Here is a 25349-nt window from a genome sequence, read left to right on the forward strand (position 1 = left end):
CTTTGTCTACAGTTTCATGTAAATTTTTAAGATACATTTATTTTCTATTTTAACTGTTTACATCATTGTTCGGAATAATTTGTTGTCCAAGATATTTCGTGATTAACATTTATTTACGGATCAATCTTTTAAAAACCGTAAATAAATGATAATGTATAAGCACTATATAGCATTTCCTGGTATTGTGACATTTAAAACACAAAACGTGAGATTGATAATAATTAATATTGATCAATTTTAAGTTGTTTTTAACTCACAATTATACAAGTCACAAAATAATACAAAGGAGATCTTATGATTGGTCTTTTTTTTTTTTTGGTTACCGATTGGTTTTTGTTAGCTTTGAGCTAGATGAAGTTGTAACAGCCTTGAAAGGCCTTGAAAACCTATTGTTAGGTTCATCGATTCTAAATAAAGAATTTTGGTCTTAAGACGGCAATTACTGGATACAATTGAAGTTTTATTAACGGGATTTAAAATTTAAAATATTCCAGATCCTCCCTCTGCACCGTGCAATAGCTCTACTTCAAAAATATTTTTACTTATCAAATACTTAAACATTAAAATGAAGATTTAAGTGTAAAACTACTCAGACTTTTGTATTTTATTATCGTACTGTATAAGAACCAAAAAATTAAATAAAATTTTTATATTTTTTTAGTTATAATTATAACGGTGTAAATGGTGTAGTAAAATAAAATGAATGTCGATTGTGAACAACAGCTTTACGTAACCCCGCTATGCGACGCCATCTGTTCTTGCATTCCTTTATAAACTGCTGATTGCCCGTGTCCTCGCAGTCGTCCACACTTCACGTAGAGGAAACGGATCGTCCATTACGATCGAAGGTAACATCTGTAACTAAGTTAAAACTGTGAATAAACCATTAAGTTATATATTAAAAAACAATAACTTGACGTTTTGGTCCATGTTGGGAAATAAGCATTGTTATTTTAAGAACTATTACGTTCGTTTGCATAAATAATAAAATATGGATATTTTAGAGTTAAACAAAAATATTTTTGGTTTCGGAAATCTTGTGAGCTCTTTTTGCCAATTGACATTAATGACTTCGGGTTTGAAGAGTCCAAACGCTGATGTCAGTTATGTAAACCTTTTAAGATAGCAGTATCCAAGTTCGAGAGGTCCTTCGGTAAAGGCTAGGATCGGAAGGTTTTACGTCAGAAAATGCTAAAGAGGCTTAATCTGAATATTTTTACTTACTTCAAAGCCTCTACCGGGTCTCTTCGAAATATATTCCATGCAACTGAAAGTCTACCAGAATATGTTCCTCCAGATCGCTTAGGTGGACACACCATGGCACAAGGAGAGACCAAAGAAGTTGTGAGCCTGGGCTGATTCGAACGGTCAATGTTGCCTTGATTTCAGTGAATAAGACACAGATTTGGCAAGACCTAAGAGGCAACTACAGACTACTCTATTTCTAAACAAAAATTTAAATTGTAGTTTTTAAAAGCCAGAGTTAAACTATTATGTTGCATCCTGTTATCCCATTTTAAATATAATCATTTAATTTTATAACACTCTAAATTATGTGCACTTAAACTGTAATATTTTTATCGCGGATAACACAGCAACTTGTCAAGAAATCAAAAACATCATCTTCTCTATCCTACTCCTGATTTGTTGTCTATACTGTCCCAAAAGATCCCAACCGTTAGGTTATACAGTTGAGAACAGCACATCCGCGCGAGACCATGAACTTATTTACTATAGGTCCTGCCTACGCCGTCTCCGATACTAAAACTCTGGCGGTGACCCGTGCCCGTGACCTGATAAAACAACTGATATTACTTGGTTTTAATTTCCATAATCATCTTGTTTTTGGAAAGACGCCTACTGTAGGGCAAAGCCCTCACCTATCCACATCATCGATCTTGCATCCAGCTAGTGGTCACCACTCCTTTCAAACCCAACTTTTAATTTTACTCGGTATTAAAGAATAAATAATAAGACGTATGTAATCATAATTATAAAAGGTTTCACAGGCACCGGTGTAAATAAATTGCGGCGTACATTACGCGGCCGTCATTAACATCTGCATAAACAAAGAATGAAGAGAACAAAGCTACGAGAAAGTGAGGTACTCGTACTGACTGGAAGCAGAGAGGTTAGCTACACAATGTACGCATGATTATGCTGCGTCTCTTTATCGATGAACAATAATTTGCTTTTTAACCAAAAAATAAATAGATAGTTAAGTTCAATACACAAAAAGATTTGAAAGTCTGAGTTGAGTTTAAACAGAGTAACCTGTTATGAATTATGAATAAGACTTTCTAAAGGTACGATATATTCGCACTTTATTTATCATCATCATTTTGGCCGGAGGAAGTTCACTACTGGTCATAGGCTTACTTCCTGTGTTTCCAATAGAACCAGATGAAAGTGACTGGCATGTAGTGTCTTCCGGCGACTTTAACAAGATGGTCTGTCCACCTCATTAGTGGACGTTCTGTGTTTCACTAGCAAGTCCGTGGTCTTCAATTAGCAGCCTTAAGGCCCCAGAGGACAACTTCGACTTCTCATCAACTGTTACACAATATTTAAAAACTATTTACAATAAATAATAAAAGTACTATTTAATACTAAGTACTTTGCGTAAAAACTTGGTAAAGTTTCATATAAATACGACTATAGATATTTTAAGTTGCACTATAAATTGTCGTATGTATTATACGCAAGACGCACCTTGTGCGGTACCCTCGTTCGCACGTGTCAACCAGTTTTCGATGCGCATTATGTAACAAGTTATGGCGGCAAATACGACGGTGACCTCATATGCACACGGAAAATATTAACGTTAGGAAATATTCTAACTAACACATATTTGACATGTGATATAAAGAGAAACAGATGTGAAATGTTTGCTGCTAAGAGCTATCACTGCAAATATTTATAGGTTTTTTTTTTCACACAGAATGCGCCCATCGGGTAGCTGATCGTCCTCTTCGTCTTTTTCCTCTAATTACCTTAGAGCTATGTAGCGGAAGTAGTCAAGAATCCGCTAGTAGCAGATGGTGCAGCCTGATCTTTATACGGAGTTAAAATTATTATTAGCGGTCTCGTTAAAAGGAAAATTTCTAAAGATACTACTAAGTATATTTCTCTATCATATAAATTTATGTTTATTGTCAGGGTTATAAGGTCAGTAACACAGCAAATACAATTTACCTATTTGTATTCAGCAAAGACCTCAAATCGACAACACGATTTCAGCAACAATCGACATTGTCTGTTACCTAAGGTCACGGGCGTGTAGTTAGACATAAACGCAAAGATTCGCCTCTCTTCAGTACTGAATATTCATGTGTTAAAATTCGTACACAATCTTTTTTACAAATATTAGATAATCCTAAGAAGTTTTATAGACGATTTTTCCTTAATAAATTACTTAAATAAATGACATTATTCCATACGCAGATGTTTTAATATAAAAACGTAATAAACTTTAAGTTTCAAAAAATTAAGTTTTTTATGATGTTGCTATGTGATATCAATCAAGTCCACGAAGGTCTTATATTACATGATGTTGTATAAATGCTAATGTCTATATTAAACTGATATTTAATGTACGTATGGACATAGGTGCATATTATCTACTGCCAGAAGCTATAAGCCTCTCACATTCATTTATTTACGCAATATTTAAAGAGGTAAATATTTGTTACTAAAAAGCTTCAAAAATTTTTTTACCCAAATTCCAACCATTCTGTATGAACTAACCACTCTGAAATATATCTCATTTTTTATATATAACCAACCACCCAGTTTATCTAACTTTCCAACGCGGCTCCACCTTTACATATTTTATAAAACTTAAATATTAGCTATTTTAAATAGTTAACATATTTATAGTTTACGGCACTTGCCAGAATCAGTTTAATGAACTCAGGGTGCGGTATTGTAATGGGCAAGGAAGTCACGTCTAAACTCATATCCGACATTTTTACTACGCACTTAAACTTCTTGAGAATTTTTTTAATAACAGCAGTAAGATTCAGAGAGGCCACGCCATAATCAGTGCACTGTCCAAGCTCTCATAAAGGTGTGGTGACATTAGACCGATTTCTTTTATAATAAAACTGTAGTAGATTAGTAACCACAAGATATTAGAAGATATATTCAACTCACATCAATTTCCCTATCGCTTAAAATCTAACACTTTATTACTGTAAAATAATGACGGTTTTAATTATCTTTAATTATATAAAAATTAGTAACTGTTTCACTTCGTCATGTTATAACCTGAAAACGACTTTACCGATTACCTTTTACTTTTTTTAAATGATTCTAATAATTTGTAGAAGATTCGTAAAATTTGAAAATTTTATGAAATATATTGTTTGCCAGTTCTTTATGAACTACGCACGTTTGACAATTTAAATTGATTGTTAATATATAAGACTGCAATGTCTGTCGGGTCAGTTTGTAAAAAATGAGACAGTCTGTTTATTGACGACTGAATTTAATTAGGATTAAATTTAACGTTTCGGCTCCCCCGAAGATGGAGGATATACCATCGCCATGCTTGGTAGGTAGGTGGGGGATCGCAGTACGATATTATGGTACTCAGAGGACACTGCTGCCAATCCTCTGGAAAACTTATTAGTGAGCAGTGGCATTAATTATTTAATGTACAATGTGTGATTTATGTAAGATTATATTTCGGGAATTGGACCTGTGACCTACGATCACATGTTTCAGTCCTCTACCGTTGGGCTACGACTGCTTAATGCTTAGATATATATATCTAAAATACATTTCATATGTTAATTGGATAATAATCATGCAGTGTTATTTATTTTTCTGTTAACATATTTTTACCGGCCAATTTTAATGAAAATTTTCTCCGTATACCTTATGACTTCTCGGAATATTTTATCGCACGTATTTATGTTTAATCGATGAAAACATAACAAATGATTTTCCAATACGATATTGAAATCACTTAATTATTTACGAGTAAATGAGTTGTTGTTAAAATGTTTGTAATACATTAGTGTGAACAAAGCTTTACATTTTTACTTTCATAATAATACCTCGGTGTAAACATTAAAATCTTTTTTAATAGCGCAAAAAGATCTCAATGAATAAGTCGCATGCGCCTGGGCACATTTTTTAAAAAAAAAAGAGCTACGAACATAACAATTATAAAGGATTTTAAATAGTTTTTCTTAGCCGAGAGAGAATACACGGGTCGCTGTTCGTTCATAACTGCATATCTTACATAAGGAAAAAGTTATTCGTTAACTTCAAATACAGGAAATGTTACATCTTCCGCTAACGGCTAGCACCTGACGTAGAATAATTTTCCATATACATTTCTATGAAATATTCATTTGAAAATTGGAAATTCGCTTGTTGAAATTTCCTGATTGCGGTGTGTCTGTCTGTTACAAGTTTGAATTGAGGGTAAAGTTTAATCATTTTGCTTATCCTATTTGCACTTTCATACTATTCTTGGCTTTACGTAATTTAAATAAATGTACTTTGTACAGGGTGCTTATTGATGATAATGAAAATGAAAATAGATGTAAAATGTTTAAAGGAGTAAATGTATAGTTCATTTGCTGTCAATTAATGTATGTTACACCCAATCCGAAATAAGTAAAATATAGCAAAAGAAGTTTTGAAAATTCGGATTAATGCAAATTTAAATTGATTGTTGTATACAAATTTCTGTTAAAATGATGTTTGGGAACATCAAAAGATTTTTATTAAAAATAATAATGATCCGATGAAACGTTGTTGGAATATTACATGTAAATATACACCCATTGTATAACTGTTATTGTCCATCCATTGTACTACTTAATAAAGCTACATGGATTTCAAACGCGCTGATCTGCGAAGAGCTCTCAACAAACTCATATATTATTTTTGTGATATCTTTATCACATCTACTTCATACCCTTGTATAAAGCAGAGCTCTAGCTGAGATCCGTATCCTCACAATGATAGCCGAATATTGCTGATGTTTTAAACCACAAACACAATGCACCTACAAGCGTAGAAATGCCACCTTAGTACAAACGTCATCGTGCAACTGGAGTGCGAATAACGAAAGTAAAATTTTTATTTTTGCAGGTTTAATACCAGTTGCAAAAATAATACCGAAGATGTCGCAAAAGGTGCCCGGCTAACAGCATTAATACCTAAAGAAATAATACTATATAGAAACATTTCCATTATAATATCTAAAGTATAAATTAAATATTAATTATTAATAGTATTTAAAATCATCCGTTGTATTAAATATGTTATTTTCCTCTGTACCATGTGATCAGCCGACAGACTATGAGCAGATGTGGAAGATAACGAACGGTAAAAGTAGATTTCTGGTTAGGAATATCTTTGCATTTAATTAGTGCTTCCAATGCCCAAAAAATTTTTTTATTCAATCAACGCATTGTCTGAAATAATGTCAGCTGTACGGCGAGTGGATTTATGACATTACTACATAGGAAATATATATATAAAAGGCTTTTTTATTCAACAATACTTCAGACACTACAACGCTTGATGTTATTTAAATTGTTTATTGATAAAAATAATTCATTAAAGTTGTTGTATCGAAGTTTGTAACTAAAAAAGTTTTTGTTTTTTGCAGATAAACGTGTGCGTGAAGTGATAGAGATAAGGTATGTATTACAAAGAAAATTTATATTATGTAGGTAAAGTTAGTGAACGAAAATCGGTAAAAATTAAGTTATTTTTCTTAATAGAATTTACTAACCGCATAGTAAAGATTTACATACTCTTTCAAAAACAAATTGTGTAGTATAATAAAATAATTTATTACATTAACAATCAAAATAGTATACATACTATTTATTGTTTAAGTTTCAGCCTTTTAAGTTACGAGGCATGTTTTTATCCGTATCAACTTAATATAACACTTAAATAAAGTACTATGATCCTTGGGTTAAGGCATAAAAGATATTACTACTAAAATGTTACAGCAAATGCATCGACAAGATCAATGCAATCTGTTTATGTTATGTTATTAAATCTTCTTTGAGTTTTATTTTAAAATATGTAGCGATAGCTACGTAGAGGGATCAGGGTTTCTGTAGAATATCAAATAAGGAATATCTCCCACATGTGAACGAAAGTAACAAATAGAGCCCAGCGAACTACCAGATTGAAGTGGCAGTGAACACGCTACTTAGCCCTCAGAATAGATGTGTGCGCAGAAAAAAATTGAAATGCACTTTATGCATCTGCAAACAATAAAAACTGGTACGTGTATATAATTACGAGCTCAAATACTCTAGAACAGAGTCCGATGAAGCTGTAAAAGCCAAAACGGCTGACAGCGCCCATCAACTTTCGAATATAGCCTCTAGAACAATATGAAGACAAAAAATGGTTTCACCAGTTTTTAGAGGATGACAACTCTGAAAATATTATAAACGAACGCGTTGCTGGAGCTTCTTCCTCCAATTCTTCTCCCGGCGTTAACGCTTTTCGAAATGGCAGTAATGTTAGCTAGACAAGCGACCAAAAAAGATAAGCTAAACGTGTACCACATCCGAAATCAAGATCCCCTCCGGGGGTCCTTGGGGTTCCAGAATACTACAAGAAGTGTCCTCCTTCAAAGACCTTCTGCGCTTGCTTGATCTAGAAAATTATAAAATAAGGCTTAAGTGAATTTCAGCCAAAAAAAAACGTAATTTGAAATTTAAATTGATGCGACAGACAAAAGATCTAAGATTTTATAAATAATGATTTTCATATTAAACAAAGTATATAAAATTTTGTGAATTTTATTATTTGATAAATACATATATTGATTAATCATTATATTAAAAATTTATTTGTTAAATATTATATTACATTAAAGAATTATTATGTTATATTAAACATTATTAATTATTATAATAATAACAAATGTAAATGAACCTATTTAAATATTTATAATAATAAGGCTATTCGATCTATTTCCTACCGTCATAATGTCACTTTTGTGATGTATTTATAGGACAAAAAAATCCTGACGGACTCTATCGATATAAAAATGGTATAAGAAATTTGAATAGCAGATTTTGCAAAGTATCCATTTTTATTTGATAAAGCCTTTAAATCTACTTCAAGTGGAGATTATACTTTAAGATAATCTCCATGACAGCATTATCGTGCCAAGAGCTAACGTTTGCAACCTACACGAGTCCGTCTCGTGTTATGCGCGAATAGAAGTCATCGTAAAGAGTTCCAGTTGTAAATTTTATTAATAAGTGTCTTGTTATGTTCGCCCACTTGCGAAGGTACAAGGTTGTTAAGTCCTCTGCCGCTAACAACCTGTACTTAATCCTAGAGTATATATTGACATCGCTTACCGCTAATTAGTCGATTTAGTTTTGTTTATGAATATATATTCACGGTATGACCGCATTGTAAAATTGCCTAATTAAAAAATAATTGTTATAAGAATTCATTTTTTGTTGAATGTATTTTGGTAAATCTCGTTGCTTGGTAAACTAGCTTAGGTTTTATAAAGCATTATCAAGCTATTTTAAACAAGCTATGCTCGTGCCGCTGACGGACGAACACGACCCGGTGGATATGACCAAGGTAGGCTCCACTAGGTAGACAAACGACATGGATAAGTTTTTGAATACAGGCAGCACAATGCCGATCACTGCGATGATCTTTGACAAAGGTCTATACCTTGCAATGGACATCTATCATCTAAAAAGAAAAAGAAAAATTGAGCCAAAACACAACTGGAAAACTGTTCCATTATAGAGACAAGTGAGTTTTCAAATGGACACTTGGATTTATTCCTTGATTTATTATTCAAGCACCCAAGGCTCGAAAGGTACACAAAGGCTCCAAAAATTGTCAGAGAAGTCTGGTTCGTATTGAGCTCAGGGTGCTTGTAATATATTAACAACTATAATGTGAAACTTTTTATATTCTTTCAACTATAAGATAACACAGGCTGCTGATATTTACCATGACTGAATAGAAAAAAATACTAGCTACATAATGTTCTTTTTAATATTCGCTGAAATTGTTTCTATTATTATAGGGAAAACCGTTTTTATTGCAACCTAGATAGGAAAAGATACTACCGATCCTATTGGAAGTTTCTGGAGGAGGCCTATTTCCAGCAGTAGAAGTATTGCGGCTGAAATGATGATAATGTAATATAAATTTTTGTACAACTCTGTAATAATTGGAAGGTCTAGTTTTTAGATTTACTGCAATAAATTTTTGTTAAGATTCTGAGACGAAGAAAGTTACAAGTCGAGCCTAGTTCAAAACTATTCGATTGCGGAAACAAAGAATAATGAATGTTTCATTGATTGCTTTGAAAACAATTATATAACACAACTGTAGTTTAAACAAAAATGTACACATTACGCAGCGATATCTACGCGATCGAATGATTCGCGAGAACGTTACTTAGGGTCATCACGAGTCAAGCATTTCGAAACATCCAGTAAGTCATTAAAATAACCAGTAGTCCATATGTTTAAAGCCATAAGACTTATTTTCTATTGTAAGCTTGTTAATAGAACGCATTTGCAAATTGGTATCTTAACGTGGCATTGACACACGTGCTTTTGGACGTGATTCAGAAAACCTATTAAGGAGGTTTTCTAAGGTGCCTCGTGTTATATTTTAATGAGAAAAGACAATTTAAGAAACAGATTTGTTTTCTTGAAATAGTTTCATTGCTATTATCTACTCAGTGGTTTTTGATGTTTAATCTGTCTGTTATTTAGTTTTATTACTTATAAACACTTAATAAGTAAACCAATTACAGACAGGGTGTACATTGACAGCTAGCAAGCTTTGCTACGTTTAAAGCTTTTGTACCTATAACTCATCACTTTGTATAATATTAGGAGGTGACGTGGTGGTGTAGGTGAAATGAATTCAAACTCGTAAAATTAATTAACACAGTTTCTACCATACCTATCCGGAGATTTATCTGTTCACAAATATCACGTGTACGTTGTGTCAATAGCCCGCCGCGTCTTAACACTCACACAGCTCAGCCAGCGTATAAAACATCAACGACCGAAATAATTGTTAGAATTAGAATTCATCAAGTAACTAAATTATCTAAATGTTTTAAATATAGATGAAGTAGTTAAGATAGTTTCGCACTAAAAAATACATGAGATATACAAACATATACATACTTACGTTATGCTTTCTAGCTGTGAAATTTTAAACTAATGTTTATATTTATTTATAAAAACTTTTATTTCATTAACATGCATAACGAAGTAGCGTAACAAATTTTTATAACTACTTTTCTATTAGACTACTAAGCAACATTCAGGGGTAGTCAGACTACAAAATAGTTCAAGCGAATTTTGAAAATACGTAGTTTTTCGCGAGCCGTAAATAAATACATATAAAAAGTTATGCAAAAAGGCGTTAAGAATAAAACTAAAAATTTGTTGGTTGTTTTAAATATTAAAAATTATACACATTTATTTTACTTCCCTTGATAATTCTTAAAAAATTGGTTCAGTTTTAATAATGAGAGCTTTTCTCTATAATTCGTCTGACGCTGGTTAGGTAATACTGACTGGTGTTTTTATTTATTTTTTTATTATTTTTTTTATTTCACGGTAATAATTTCTACGCGTACATTTATAGTCACAAATATCATCGCCACAAAAACCACGTGGCTCGCGAACCGCAGGTTGGTCCCCCCTGTAATAGTTTTAACAATAAAGATTTAAAAAAAAACTGCTACAAAATTGCTGGACCTAATAAAAGATATTTGTTGTGTAATTATTTCATATCTTAATAACTACAACACACTGCCACACTGGCAACCAAAGTAAAAATATTTTCGCGATAAAAAATAAAGATTCTTTTGAATCCGTCTCTTCAATTTCTTCACTTTCATTTCTCGCCTTCAATCCGTAGTGCGACAATTGAATAATTTTATTATTTTTCTCATGCGATATCGCGCATCGAAAGGTCATTTTTGATTCGAAAGTTCTCGTTTGATTGATGCCGTTGATACAAAACGAATAAACATGAAAGAACTGAAAGTGGAAAGTTGTCGACCAGATTCGTACACCGATATTATCATTGGTAAATTGTAAGACATTAATTACTTCATTTATCTTGTATTAAATATGTAAAATAAAAACATAACATAAAAAACTTTCATGATATTGACCCATTTTCACTATTTACTTATAAATAAATAGTGAATTTATTTACTCGGTACATTGCTGCATTATTACTATTTACTTAAGTTAATACTTACTTGATAACGTAAAGTAACTTCTAAAACTTACTTCCAATAATCAAAAAACAAGTCTATCTTAGACCAACTCAAAATCTAGATTACGTACTTCACAATATATTACTAACAAGTCTAAATCATTTTAGACACGTTACAGGCAACTAGATAACTTGAATAAACTACAGGTAGTTGGGAACGTAGACGGTAAAAGACCACATGAAAGACCATCACTCGCTGGTTTGATCCCGTCGAGTCAATAGCTGGACATATCACTACTGCCCTAAAGCAGGGGATAAGATAAATAGATAGTAATGGATTTCGCTAAGGAGTTTTCTCGTCTATTCATGTTCTGAATGGACGTTACATGCTGCGAATGTCGCTGAGGGAGATCATGTTTCGCCAAATTTAATGATATAATACTTTTCAATGTCAAAATAATAAATCCTACTAAACTGGCCTTTGAGCCTATAATGCGTTCATGTTAGAATAAACACAGTTCAAATTATAATACGAGTGCCGTAAGAGGTATCATAACTTATACGAGTTATATGCAAAGTCGAAATAATTATCACGGCATCGTCAAAATTGTCTGAAACGCATGTATCCGACAAACTACCAATGTTTGTAGAGGTTTTAGCGCATTGGTAAAGCGGATACGATTTTTTAATACTCTCGTACTGAACGCCGGTTCCCATAACGGTAAATTAAAAACATACTAACTTTAGTATAAGGAAAATGATATTTAAAAACTCGTTATATAAATGATATTCAGGTAAATTTACACATAGTTTTATTGTTGTGTTTAAAATAACAGCTATTATTAAAAATTATTTAATGGCGGCGCGCTTCAGATCTTTATGTCCCGTTGGTTTTGAACTTGTGAACGTTTAACCTTCATAAAGAGGTTTTGTTTTTAATTCTTGACCACAGACACTTAAGTTCGTACACCCAGAACTATAAACTATAATTGAAATCTCATTATTTGGAATCGCTTTTTAATTGCTCTACATTTTGCTGCAAAAATTGTATGTTTTTATATTTTAATCACCATAAAACATATTTCTTCCTGTTATCATCATATGAATATTAAAATTAAGTTGAATATTTTAATTTATTTTAAAATTAGTTTATTGAGGTTTAATAAAAGCTCTAAAAACAATAATATTTCTTACTGTCATATCGGCGACCATAAATCATAATAATCAATGTATAAAAAATAATCACAAGATTATCCACGTTTTTATTAAATATTTTATGTTATAGGTCACACATAACAGCCCTCTTTTTTTCTCTTGAATTAACCTGCAGGACGTAATATTGTAAATATAAATAAATAAATAACTAATCGGTTGCTAATGTTTGGTGCCAGCATCTATCCAGTGACGGTTTCTTTAATTGCATATATATACAGATACATACATATATATACGTATATATATATATATATATATATAAAGACATTAACGAAGATATTCTCTCTCTAAATCTTGATCTGTTAATATTCTTTTTACAAATAATAGGCAAATGTAAGGAATTTTATATACACATCCTCACTTACTAAATAAACTTATTGCATTCACAGATATTTTTATATAATAAAGATTACTTTTAAAAAATTGTTGCTAGTGAATGACCACATTTCAGTAACGTAAGTAACAATTTGCCTTAAATTATTTAAAAGAAGAATAACAATAAACGGATGTCTACGCTAGATATACTACGGCGATATATCGATATCAAAATAAAATATCATAAGCCACGTAGACGGTAGTACTATGATACTACACAAGTGTAACACGATCCTCACAGCGAGGTATCCTTAGGCGTCTTGTTACGGGTGACCGCATGCAGCGCGGGACAGCTTCCGCCCACGTATTGTACCTATATTCAAATTCATATGCATCATATTATAAAATAATCTATTACTTTCATTTTTATGAATTACGATTGTCTAAACTGTCTTCTTAATGTTAAAATAAACAAAATAAATTTCAATAAGAACTTACTTTTGATCTAATCATCTGATAGAAAACATAATAATATTATCCCAGTGCCGTAAATATAGGCTACCGAGGAAATCCTAGAACTTAGTTGTTTTTAAGAAACTAAGCTTAAGTATTGTCAGTACTTTACTTCGCTCTCGGTAGCGAAAAATTTCTGCGAACAGTGTTTTTCAATGAGAAAAAGGATGGTACTATGCAACAACTAACAATCGTCTTCTTCTCAATTCTACATTCTTTTCAGAGTGGTTGTAGTTATGCCCCAGTTAGTTCTGCTACCCCCGTTGCTATCGTAAAGCGTTCCTACATAGGCTCTATGAGTTAACTTGATCCAATCTATACGTTCAAATTTCAATTTTGATATATATATATATATATATATATATATATATATATATATATATATATATATATATATATATCTATTTATATCTAAAGCAGTGATAGCCTTCGATTGCCCCTACAATAAACAAAGAAAAATGTGTTGTATTTTTTTACTATTATAATGATTTTTTGTGAAACAAGTTCCGACAAACCGATTAAATGTTATAAATCATCATATAAGTCGCTAGGCGCCCATTGCAAGACAAGGGCCTCTCACAAAGATCGCTATGATGATCGGTCTTGCTGTGCTCGCATTCAGCGACTTTCCGCGACCTGATGGAAAATATTACCTACAACCTCACCTCACCATATTATCTACCTGATCGCGGTCGCGCCATTCCTTCCCGAGGGTGTCGTACAAGGCGACAGAAGGATTAATTTACATAAGACGAGTAGCAGCGTCCTCTTCGTATCACAACACGACATAACCTCTCCATTGATAGTTTACAAGGCAAATATATGATGCTCACAATTAAATAGACTTGAATGAATATAATTGTTCTATAAAATACACATAAAATCAACTAATGCAGCATGCAACGATAATTCGTAAGAAATAAATCAAGATAATTGGATTCTGAAGACAGAATTAATACAAACACGCTCTGAGCAACTTTGCTTGATTGCTATCGTATGAATACCAACACGGAACGCGGCATCCGGTTTCGTAACGCCAATTAACGCTTGGGGCTCAATTAATGCCATAAATACATAAAACTTCATCATATTAGGAAATGCACCTGCACCTCATCGGAAACTAGAAGCCACGCAATAGATGCTCCCATACAAAAGACTAATATTTCACACGATATAATTTATTTATTTGTAGCTGCTACATATTAAGAAAAATGGATTATTACATGTTTGACACATATTAACAATTGTTTGTTGAAAAGTAATTATTGAATCACTTCAATTTGCCGATTCGCTTAGAAGCGCTGTTAAATCAGAATGCTGATTGCGTATTGAGTAGTTACATAAGCCAGGGTTACCTCTGAAGGGCCTTTACGCTATCGCTCCATGAAATGTCCATTAAAAGGACCAAAAAGCTAAACATGCAAACACCTTTCATTAGTATTAAAATATACGATCAAAAGTACAGGAAGCGAGATGATAAAAGTAAAAATAACTCTGTCGCCGTGTCTGTTGAAATTAGCTGTGAAACTAACTAAGAAAAGGACCAATATTTAGCCACTTCCGTACATGCAGTGGTAGTCGTGCAACAAAGTGCACCGCCCGCCAGTCCGCTGATAAATGCTGTCTCTGTGTAAACTCAGACTCTGTGTTTGGCACTAATCGATGTAACATTACTCCTGGAGGATTCCCCGTGGAGGGGTGAAACACGTGTTGAGTGATTTGAGGGTGGCAGTTGTGTAATTCGCATTGTTTGTCGCATACGCATTTATCAGTGGGCTGGCTGGCGGTGCACTTCGTTGCACGACTACCACTGCATGTGCGAAAGTGGCTATATATTAGTCCTTTTCTTACTTAGGATGGACTTCCGCAAGGTAACGCCTGATTCCATTAAAACTAACTACCCTGAAAAACTCTTGTACCTGTAACTGAAAGAACTGTCGATAACCACGGAACAATCATCACTAACTGATATCACACCATGCCCCGCACTACAGTTACACGCGGCCCTCCGCGCACTCGAACAATTAACCTCTTAACGGACACTCCTCACTCTTCACTCCTGACGACAATCGCTTCCGCAACCACCGACGAATAAGATGGACTTACACGAAGGTATAAATATAAATAGCCTAGATACTATCTAACCAGTACATTTATTATAACAAGATTTATTAATATTAATTCGTTAATATTACTATCCACACAGGATTTTTTACAGTAACCACATACAAGAATTCTGCTTGCGTACTTATCTGTTAAGAGCCAACAACAAACTCAGGCGATTTTGTTTTTTCGGGACACTTTTCTAATATCTTTAATACAACAGTAGAACAATTTATTCCCGAACTATAACATCACTTAAAAATCATCCACACTATAACGGTAGTTTTTTTCATATTTTTATATTTTTGTTAAAACATCTTCTTAAATTTATTTCAAGATAATTTAGAGACGTTTCACGGGAGTGTTCCGTAGACCGTTACGTTGCCCACAAAATAATTATTAATTTTATGAACAAGATTTATCTCGTCTTGCTTTCATATTCGCGTGTGCTTAATTAGCTTAAAATGCTGATCAAATTAGATAAGCTCTATTGATGACAGAAGCTATCTGTCGTCGGTCTTTATCGAGACCGAGGCTCGTGATCTTAGCGGAGACCAACACACGTCACGTCGTCGCAGCACAATGATGATCTCATTGCGTTTTTGCACGAACCGATGGCGTAACACCACGTACACGTCTATCTAACTTGTTACTGTATAATCAACTTTATGCCCATGTATAAACATTTGCTTTTAAATGTACAGTATTTTTAATTAATTAAAGAATTGTACCCTATCTTCACACGTACGTTTTTATATTGCCATTGATTATTTTTATTAGTTACTTTTTGCAGAAATAATACATTTCAACTTTAAAATGTTTTATTAACTATTCAAAATGATTATTAATTGAAATAAAATTAATTTTACCTTTACCGTTGTATCAGTGTAATAAATAATCAAAAAAGAATATTTATGTACATAAGCATACTTGTCAAAGAAAACATTCTAACTTTTTTGACGTTTAAACATAATTGTAACGATAGCTGTAAAAACAAAACACACACCTATTCTTTTTTTTAAGTCGCTTCAATCTTGTACACGCTTTCTATTATAATTATTTTAAATTGCTTGTATAATAGGTTGAATTCCGAGATATATTTACATTCGAGATATCTTTTCAAAGTTTATCGCTCAAAAAAGTGTTAGACGTGTGTTGGCGAGCGTGTGGACTGTATAAACAGATTTAAAAAAGTTCAAAAGATGCTGGAAATTTAAATATAATTTTACAAAACTAGGTAACAATAGACTAAACAGAAACAAAAGCTCATGTAGAACGCCTAGCGACACAAACTGTCAAATATAAAAAGTATAAAAAACATAAAAATATAAAGAGGTTTTAAGCGGCCCATTCAGTCTCTAATAATGTATATATGTCATAGTTCTTCCAAAATACCTACAAATTTTATAATTATTGTTCGATCTGCGCAGAATGAGCTCAAATCTTATGGTCTTGTAGCGTAAAGTTTGATTTAATATATAGTTATATCAATTATAAGTAATCAAGTTAATAGAAGCACCCGACTATCTTTATAGCCTCAAAAACCATCATCTATCAACATTATCGTCGTAGAACATCCACAGCCGTATATCCGAATATCCCCATCCGGTCTGAATGCGTCTTTCTTCGACTTTCGACGTCCAACGTTGGTCTTGACGTTCCGTGATATCTACTCCAAAACAATCATTATTAGGAAGCAATATTGTTCACGTTAGTTTTTGGTTATCGAATCTAATGTAATGGCGAATGAGATATAACACATTTTTAGATATTACAAACTTCTTTGAGATACATTGTAAACATTAAAATATAAATAAACGTCATCCGTTAAAAAAAAGTTTAATTTCATTCAGGCTACATTTCATATACTTTGAAGTTCCTGTTTCCATATCAGAATAATCTATCTAATCATAGATGCATAATTTATCTAAATTCCACCCAGAGAATAAGGCTTTATACTATTATTAACGCGACAGATTGTAAACTAATCTTATTCAGTATATACTATTATTTGTGTTTGACTTGTTCTATACTAGTGAGTATAAAACAAGTCAAACACATAACCAAACATATAACCAATATTCACTAGGCAGCAAACATTTTTGCAATGTTATTTAATTTATAAATTAAGGTATAAGAAGAATGCTTAATAAAGATCATATCTCTTCGCAAACTCATTTAGATTCGTCTAGTCGCAACTTTACAAACATTTATTACACCAAGATAAACATAAGGCAGATTTATCAAACAGAAAAATATGTACACGTTTTTCTGCGTGAAGAAGACGGATCCCATCTGTGTCTGGTAACGAATAAACAAAGTATTTAAACGATATTAAAGTCGATGTTGTGTTGCTGCGATATGAGCGACATAAGATTTAATGGCCCCATGCTCGGCCCATGGACCGCTGGGAACGGAGACGTATCGCCAGCGCCATCTCTCCATCAACTTGCTTCAGACCCACTTACGTGTGCTGTGTGGCCATAGCATCAGCGTTAAAACCGAATAGAAAAGAAAACTTGTTTACTTTTCTTTCACTGATTCTAAAACTAGTCTACTGTCAGATTCTATGCCTAAAACACATAATTAAATAAGAGCATATTATCCATACATAAATTACTCATACATGCGCTATATAATTTGCGATTAGAGTTTGTAAGAATAAAAAATTTTTTTAAGTAAAAATAACTATTCACCCATTGTGTGTTAGAAAATAAAAGTAGAGTAATATATTACATGATTTGATGACGCGATTAAAAGATTTGACCAGGGTAGAGTGAATAACGAAAGGTTTAGGGAAACTGGTAAGCGATGTGCGGTTCTAGAAGGGGTAGCCACACAAAAAAACATATTTAAAATACTGGATGATTAATTATTTTGTTGGTGTAAAAGCTCTTTAAGGTAGAGTTTTCAAAATTTTAGATTACTACACATTAAAATTAATTATTGTTTACTATCTATCTCTGCAGATTTTGTACTGCAAGAAGTTATTGGTCCGTCACATTGCCGTAGAATTTCAGAATTATCACTTTATATAGGTGGATTGGAAAAGGTAGTATGCAGACAAAAACATATATATTCCACCCTATATTTCCAGTAATATATATGATTTACTTTATATTATATATGCCAAGTGTGCCGCTTCACGCTGTTTTCGATGCCTAAAGTTAAAACAAGATATCATTAAAAATAATATTTAAAGTCCCTTGTGTTTTACGTAATCGTGGGTATATACCGATTCAGAAAACGATATCATTTCCACGAGCCTTGGTAGAGACTTGTAGAAGACAGTAAAGAACGCGTTTTAGTTTTAAAATAACGTAAATCTATTACAAAGATCCTAAATTTCATTGCCAAATGAAAGATCCTTCTTTATTTGCTAAAAATTAGACAATATTATATGTACGCTTATCAACTAGGGGCTTTAAATCTTACATCTCTATACCCAAGTTATTGCATGAGCTACGACATTCGAAAGCAGAAATACGGAAAAACTTACGAACTCAACTCAGCCTATTGAAAGATAGATCTACCAACAGCTCTGTAAAATATTTACTCTCCATATCTAGATAGACTTTTATTATTATTTTACATTTGACTCTGGTTCTTCATTCAAATTTAATTATAATTACTTACACTTATGTATCGAAGAGGATCTGAACTATACTGGGTAATTGGTTATATATATATAAAAGCTTTGAAGGGGTGAATATATCTCTTTTCTCGCTTTATCACCCCATGGACGCCCATTGTAAGGCACCTAAATGTTTATGGTGAACATACCATAATCGCAACGGCGGCTTAGCGATCGCAGTATGTCATTATGGTAAGCAGAAGACACTGCTGCCCATACTCGGGAAACTTGTGAGCAGTGGCAAACCCATATAATTAATGCCCCAAGTTTTAATTATGTAAGATATCCCGGTCTTCGAACCCGCGATCTACTATCGAAAATCATAGTCCTCTACCGCTGAACTACTACTGCTCGTGGTATATTGTATACTTATTTACAGTCAGTAGTTGCAGAAGTAATAATTAACATATTAAAAAATAAAGTAAAAAAGCTTTGAAAATTCGTATTAATACATATTAAAATTTATTATCTTTTAAATTTCATTAAATACTCGAAGTTATTGGCCTGTAGCAATTGAATAGAATTTCGGAGTGATCAATTTATACATGGTGATTGGAAATAGGTGTTGAAACTTTAAAGAATTTTGCTGACAAATGCTATAAACTCACCTTTTTCACTAATATCCAATCATCCTGTATAATGGAATACAAAAAACTACATGGAGATAGAGACGTTTAAATAATATTCTCACAAAGTATGTACAATAACAATTTTTTTAATTTTGAAATGAAATTATATTACATATCTTTTTTATTTACTACTGGCTGCCTCGATAGACGTCCTTTTTAAAGCACTAATGGATAGTGTGAACCTTAAAAAATACGTTTTTTGAAATTATGGAGTCTTTTGCAACATTTTTTATGCACAAGTTCTTTTTTTATGACCGTAAATAAACACCGTTGATACTGTCTTCGATCACAGGAATAAGCGGTATATAATTGGCATTTTAAAAAACATGAATTTTCAAGATTAATGCCACAAACACTCAAAGATTGCAATAACGACTTATTTATCGACATTGCAAACACGAGCCACATTGGTAATTGTTAATTATTTCTATAAGAACCTTCTACAAACTATCAGGAAACTTGTAAAAATAAATAAGACGAAGTCGTTCTCGACTTATGACGACAATAATAAAAACGAGTCATATGAATATATATATATATATATATATATATATATATAAAAAAATTAATTTAAAAAATATTTATTCATAAAATAATTGCACCTTTATTAAAAAAAATTGAGATTCGCGTATCAAAAGAATTTACGCAATTCGATTAATATTCAAGATATCATTTTTACTTTATTGTTATGCTATAGACATTAGAAGAATAACAATTTGTCTTGTTTCCATAAATGGCTAGGAGCGCGGCCTTGCCTTCTGTTTACGGTTAGAGCAAACAAACCATTATTTATTTCGGTGAAGCTCTGTAAAGTAGGCGTCATTGCTCTTTAGAATTTTTTTTTTAGTTTTTAATATTGTATAATGATTATATAACAGAAGTAGCCGAGCGATAGAGAACTGAAACTTGCGATTGTAGGTCGCGGGTTCGATTCCAGGGATATAATTTTATATGATACACACTTTGTGCATTAATTATATAGGATTGCCACTACTTACAAGCAAGTTTCCATAAAATGGGCAGCAGCGTCTTCTGCGTACCATACTGCGCTTGCGAAACCTCCTGTCAACTGTACTGATTATAGTAAATCCCCCTATAGATCCCATCTTTGGGAGAAACCTGTACCTATCAATGGGCTTCTATGAGCTAAAAAACTATGATAAATATTGCATCCCTTGCTGCCTTTTGTCTCATATGATATTTACGATGATTTATATGGCATTTTTCTCTTCATCCAAAAGTTCAGAGATGTGTATTATAAAGGTATCTACGATGTAATTAAAATAAAATAAAATATTTTAGTAAGAACTAAACTAAACTAATCTTAAACTTTTACTTATTCTCTGTTGAAGTGCGTACTGTTAGCCCGAAGGCTTTTACAGCTTCATCTGAGTTGAATTCACGGAGCGGAAGGGTCCGTGAACTAAAAACTAACTTAAAGCATACACTGGCGAAAACTTATATCATCGTGTGTTCTTGGAATTTGTAGACGTAACATTAAGAGACTCGACGAGGAAAGTTTCAGAATGCATTAAGCGTCCATGAAAAATAAATCGGTAGATAGATAGCGTGTGTTAGGAAAAACCAGCGCAACGCGATTTCAAAAAAGATACTTAGGAAATAGATCGATAATATTGACGCAAAAAGAAATTTAAGAAGGAAACAGTTCTATATGAACTAAAAAGAGCTTATCATCAATAAATGTTTTTCCGATTAGCAGATTAAATTCAATGTTGACTGAAAAACGTTATAGAACTACAATAATCTCATAATAAAATATATAATTGACTGATTTTAAAGACTCAATTATTTACGTAATATTTGCGACTATTTTATTTAGCTAGGTGATTGTATTTTCGCTTTATTTTATTACAAATTGAGTTATATGAAATAATACGTTGAGACATGTAATTCCGTCTCTAAATACACTTAGTCTTTGGACATGTAACAAGTCTGTACTGCCCAACATCCTTAAGATATGACCTAGATAGAGTTAAGATAAGCTTGCGGCAACGAGCCCTGGATATCTAGAATCTAGACTAAGTATACACTAAGAACAGAATTTCTGTCGTAGAAGACTAACATTACCGTCCCTTATTTATTTAAAACTTGTTTGGAATCGGTATATAACACGCTTTCTTATCAAAAACATTAAATCAAGTACATCGTATATCAACGCTTTAAGCTTTCTCTGTACAATCTTATACATGCAATTTTTTTTTAAATAAATGTTTTGAAAATTAATGATACATGTCATATTTATTCAGCCAGTTTTAATAAATATTTTATTCTAAATTTAAAATGAAATTGATAATTTTAAATTCACATGATCTCCATTTGTTTTATGGGTTTAAAGTAAAATAAAATAAAAACACATTTGTCTGCACGGAAATTATTACTTAAAAAATAAAAATAAGTATTTTATTTTTATAAAGTTTAAAAAAAATTAGTCTTTGTATTGATCTTTCGCCTCTTAAGACGCTGAATATTGACCTCCTCCAAACCCTCTTATTGGAAATCAATGGTTGAGGCCTACGTCTAGCACTACCTGTTTCACGACTGAAATGAACATAATGATGATTACTTATCATACACACACAGCGTACAGATACGTAAAATTTCTGTTTCCTCTTCAACGTGAAGGTTTTTTTTTTTAATTTCACAAAAAAACTTATTGAAAAAACACTTATCATACGCATATATTTATTACAAGAAGTAAAAAAAAAAACAAAAAATTATCTTAATTTTAAAACAAAATAAGTATCAATTAAAAAAAAACAATACCGAATGACTCGGGGAACTTTATAACACAGAACCTAAGTAACGTATTCATTAAAACTTAATTGAATGATCTCAGAACTCCTGCCTATCCCTGCCAGGCTTCATCGATAATTACCTCTAACAAAAGAAAAATATGTAACTACAACGTCAGTACAAAGGCATGAAAGGATCGCTCGCCTTTAGAGATGTGCCGACAAACAAAAGATCGATATCGAAGTGCTGGGTGGCTTTAATTCTAAAAATAAATTATTTTTAATTGAAACGTCAGTCATCATGGACGCAGTCACGCGTGCACCTTTGCTTTTTACCTTTTTTATAGATACGAGAACATATTAATGCTGTGTTGGCATTTTCATCTCATGCACAATGTTAAATTTCTGTTCATCATCCATAATTATCTTTAAATTACAGTGTCTGAAACAAAATGTGCCTACTTTATTATTCTATCGATAAGAATCTTATTTTAATTAAGATCACGTAAATATACACATACATATTTTATTTATTTAATCAAATTATCATTATATCGTTTATATATATTATTGTATAATGGGGGACTGTCTTATAGACATTTAATGGAATCAGGCGTAACCTTTCGGAAGTCCATCCTAAGTAAGAAAAGGACCAATATTTAGCCACTTCCGCACATGCAGTGGTAGTTGTGCAACAAAGTGCACCGCCCGCCAGCCCACTGATAAATGCGTATGCGACAAACAATGCGAATCACACAACCGCCATTGCCAAATTACTCAACATGTGTTTCACCCCTCCAAGGGACATCTTCAGGAGTTATATTACACCGATTAGTGCCAAACACAGAGTTATAGACATTCTCTACCAGTCAACCTAACATGATGCAAAGGTAAAAAATAGGCAGTTGTGTAAATGTTTGTGCGGCGTAGGTAGAACGACGACATAGTTAAAGTCACGAGAAGTCGCTAGATGCGGGCAACGCTGAACCGATCGTCGTGCCGATCTTTGGGTGGAGCCCACGCCTTGCAGTGGGCATCCATCGGCTAAAAAGAGTGTGAGCCAATAACACCTGCTTGTAGAGTCAGGTAGAGCGTTCGCGCACTCGTCTTAAAGAGTACTGCTGTCAGATGGAAGGAAGATCTGTAAATAGGTCCCTGTCTACGGGCATACTGGCCACTTTGGTATGACCTTAAGGTTGGGAACTTTGGGAATAGTATACTCATTAAATTAGGAAAAGAAAACGAAAGGGTTCTGTATGCTGTACATACATGATAAATACTATACGTATTGTACTGTTGTTACTTCTATAAGAAAAAGTAAAATATACACAAGTCACCGAGATATATATATATATTCTTTGTGAGCAGTGTGAATCCTGTGTAATTAATGCATAAAGTGTGAATTATATAAATGTATCACGGGATTCAAACCTGCGAACTACTATCTCAAGTTAACATATATATATATCTACTATATAATATCTCAATTAGAGAGAAGATTCTCAAATCTACCTCCAATAGGTCTTGAATCTTCGTTTTAAAGATACGGATTTGCTGACTCTAATTTCAAGAGGAAATTTATTTTAAAGTAAAACGCTATGATAGGAAAAGAAGATATAATACTTAATTTGCCGGAAAGACGGAGTAGTAAAAGATTATTTGAAGATCGTAGTCCTCTCATGGATTGAATATAATATAATCAACAAATAACAAGTAAAACGGGCATGTAAGAATGCAAACAATAATCAATATTTAAAAAGCAACACGGAACGATTAAGAATACTTTACTTGTAATTTATTCCATTGCACACAAATCCGGACCTGCCTCAACATATATTCAGTTATACGATCTTCTACTCTCACCGGACGCCGTAATTCAGGAATATGTATCTTATTACGTAAACAGTATTGCTTATTTTGGGTTAACTGTACTATGTTGTTAATCTCATCTGAAATCGTTATCGATAGTGCAGACAAAGTCGCCAGTCCGTGCCGCAATTCTTGGCTATTAAGCGGTCACGGGATATTTATTCCAAGGGGAAGACCATTGATTTCTTAGATTAGATTGCGATTGGCATTAAAATATATTTGTTGGTCATTCGCAGACCTCTAAAACGTCTTATATATAATAAACAAAAAATGATAAGAAATGTTTATGCAAGAAGCAAAACTCTGAACAGCTAGGATATTAAAAAATATTTTTTGCTATAAACAATTTAACAACTTTGATCAGATTGCAAGCATTGATGAATATAAACGAAAATCTTTATATATATAAATATATATACATATATATATATATATATATATATATATATATACACAGGGTTACGCCAGCAGTGAAACATAATATAAGTCTACATTACTTTCTATTTAGAGGTGTTTTTCAACTTATTTTTTAATTAATATGTACGTGTGTGTAGACTTTTTAATAATGGCATTCTTTAAATTGTCTCCTGGGCTTGTCTTTTCGTCATTGTTTCAGCCCATAGACAAAGCAAGGTATATGTGCCTTCTATGGTGCCTCCCTCAAAGATACCTACGGGGGATATACCATAATCACCACGCTTGGCAGGCGGGCTGGCGATCACAGTGTGGTATAATGGTACGCAGAGCACGCTGCTACCCATCTTCTGGAAACTTCTTTGTGAACACTGGCAATCCTATATAATTAATTCCAAAAGTTTGTATTGTATATAAGATTGTATACCGGGAATCGACCCCGCAAAGTACGATCGCTAGTATCAGTCATTAAGACGGAGACAAAATACCTAAATAAAAATATGTACGTACAAATACGCTCAATTTCAAAAATTTAATCAACATTAACAAGCTATATCATAAATTATATTATGCTAATAAATGCAGTAAAGCATTTCACACGGCCGAGTCAATTTAGTTTGTCGGGACAGAAGCAGATTGGGGTAATTGATAAACGCGTTAGTTCATAAGCAATAG

General features: G+C 32.7%; 1 protein-coding gene across 2 annotated transcripts in view; it reads left to right on the plus strand.

Moving 5' to 3' along the window:
• LOC137919304 (uncharacterized) overlaps positions 1 to 25349 on the plus strand; it is a 139195-nt gene that overhangs the window by 57319 nt on the left and 56527 nt on the right. For both annotated transcript variants that reach the window (XM_068762344.1, XM_068762343.1), the window contains one exon: positions 6635 to 6665. The gene's annotated coding sequence lies outside the window, so the exon portion shown is untranslated. The remainder of the gene's footprint in view (positions 1 to 6634; positions 6666 to 25349) is intronic.

The sequence above is a fragment of the Battus philenor genome, unplaced genomic scaffold (assembly GCF_028537555.1).
Source record: "Battus philenor isolate CCGP_79_NKW_IND1 unplaced genomic scaffold, ilBatPhil1.0.hap1 SCAF_16, whole genome shotgun sequence".
Taxonomy (NCBI): Eukaryota; Metazoa; Arthropoda; class Insecta; order Lepidoptera; family Papilionidae; genus Battus; species Battus philenor.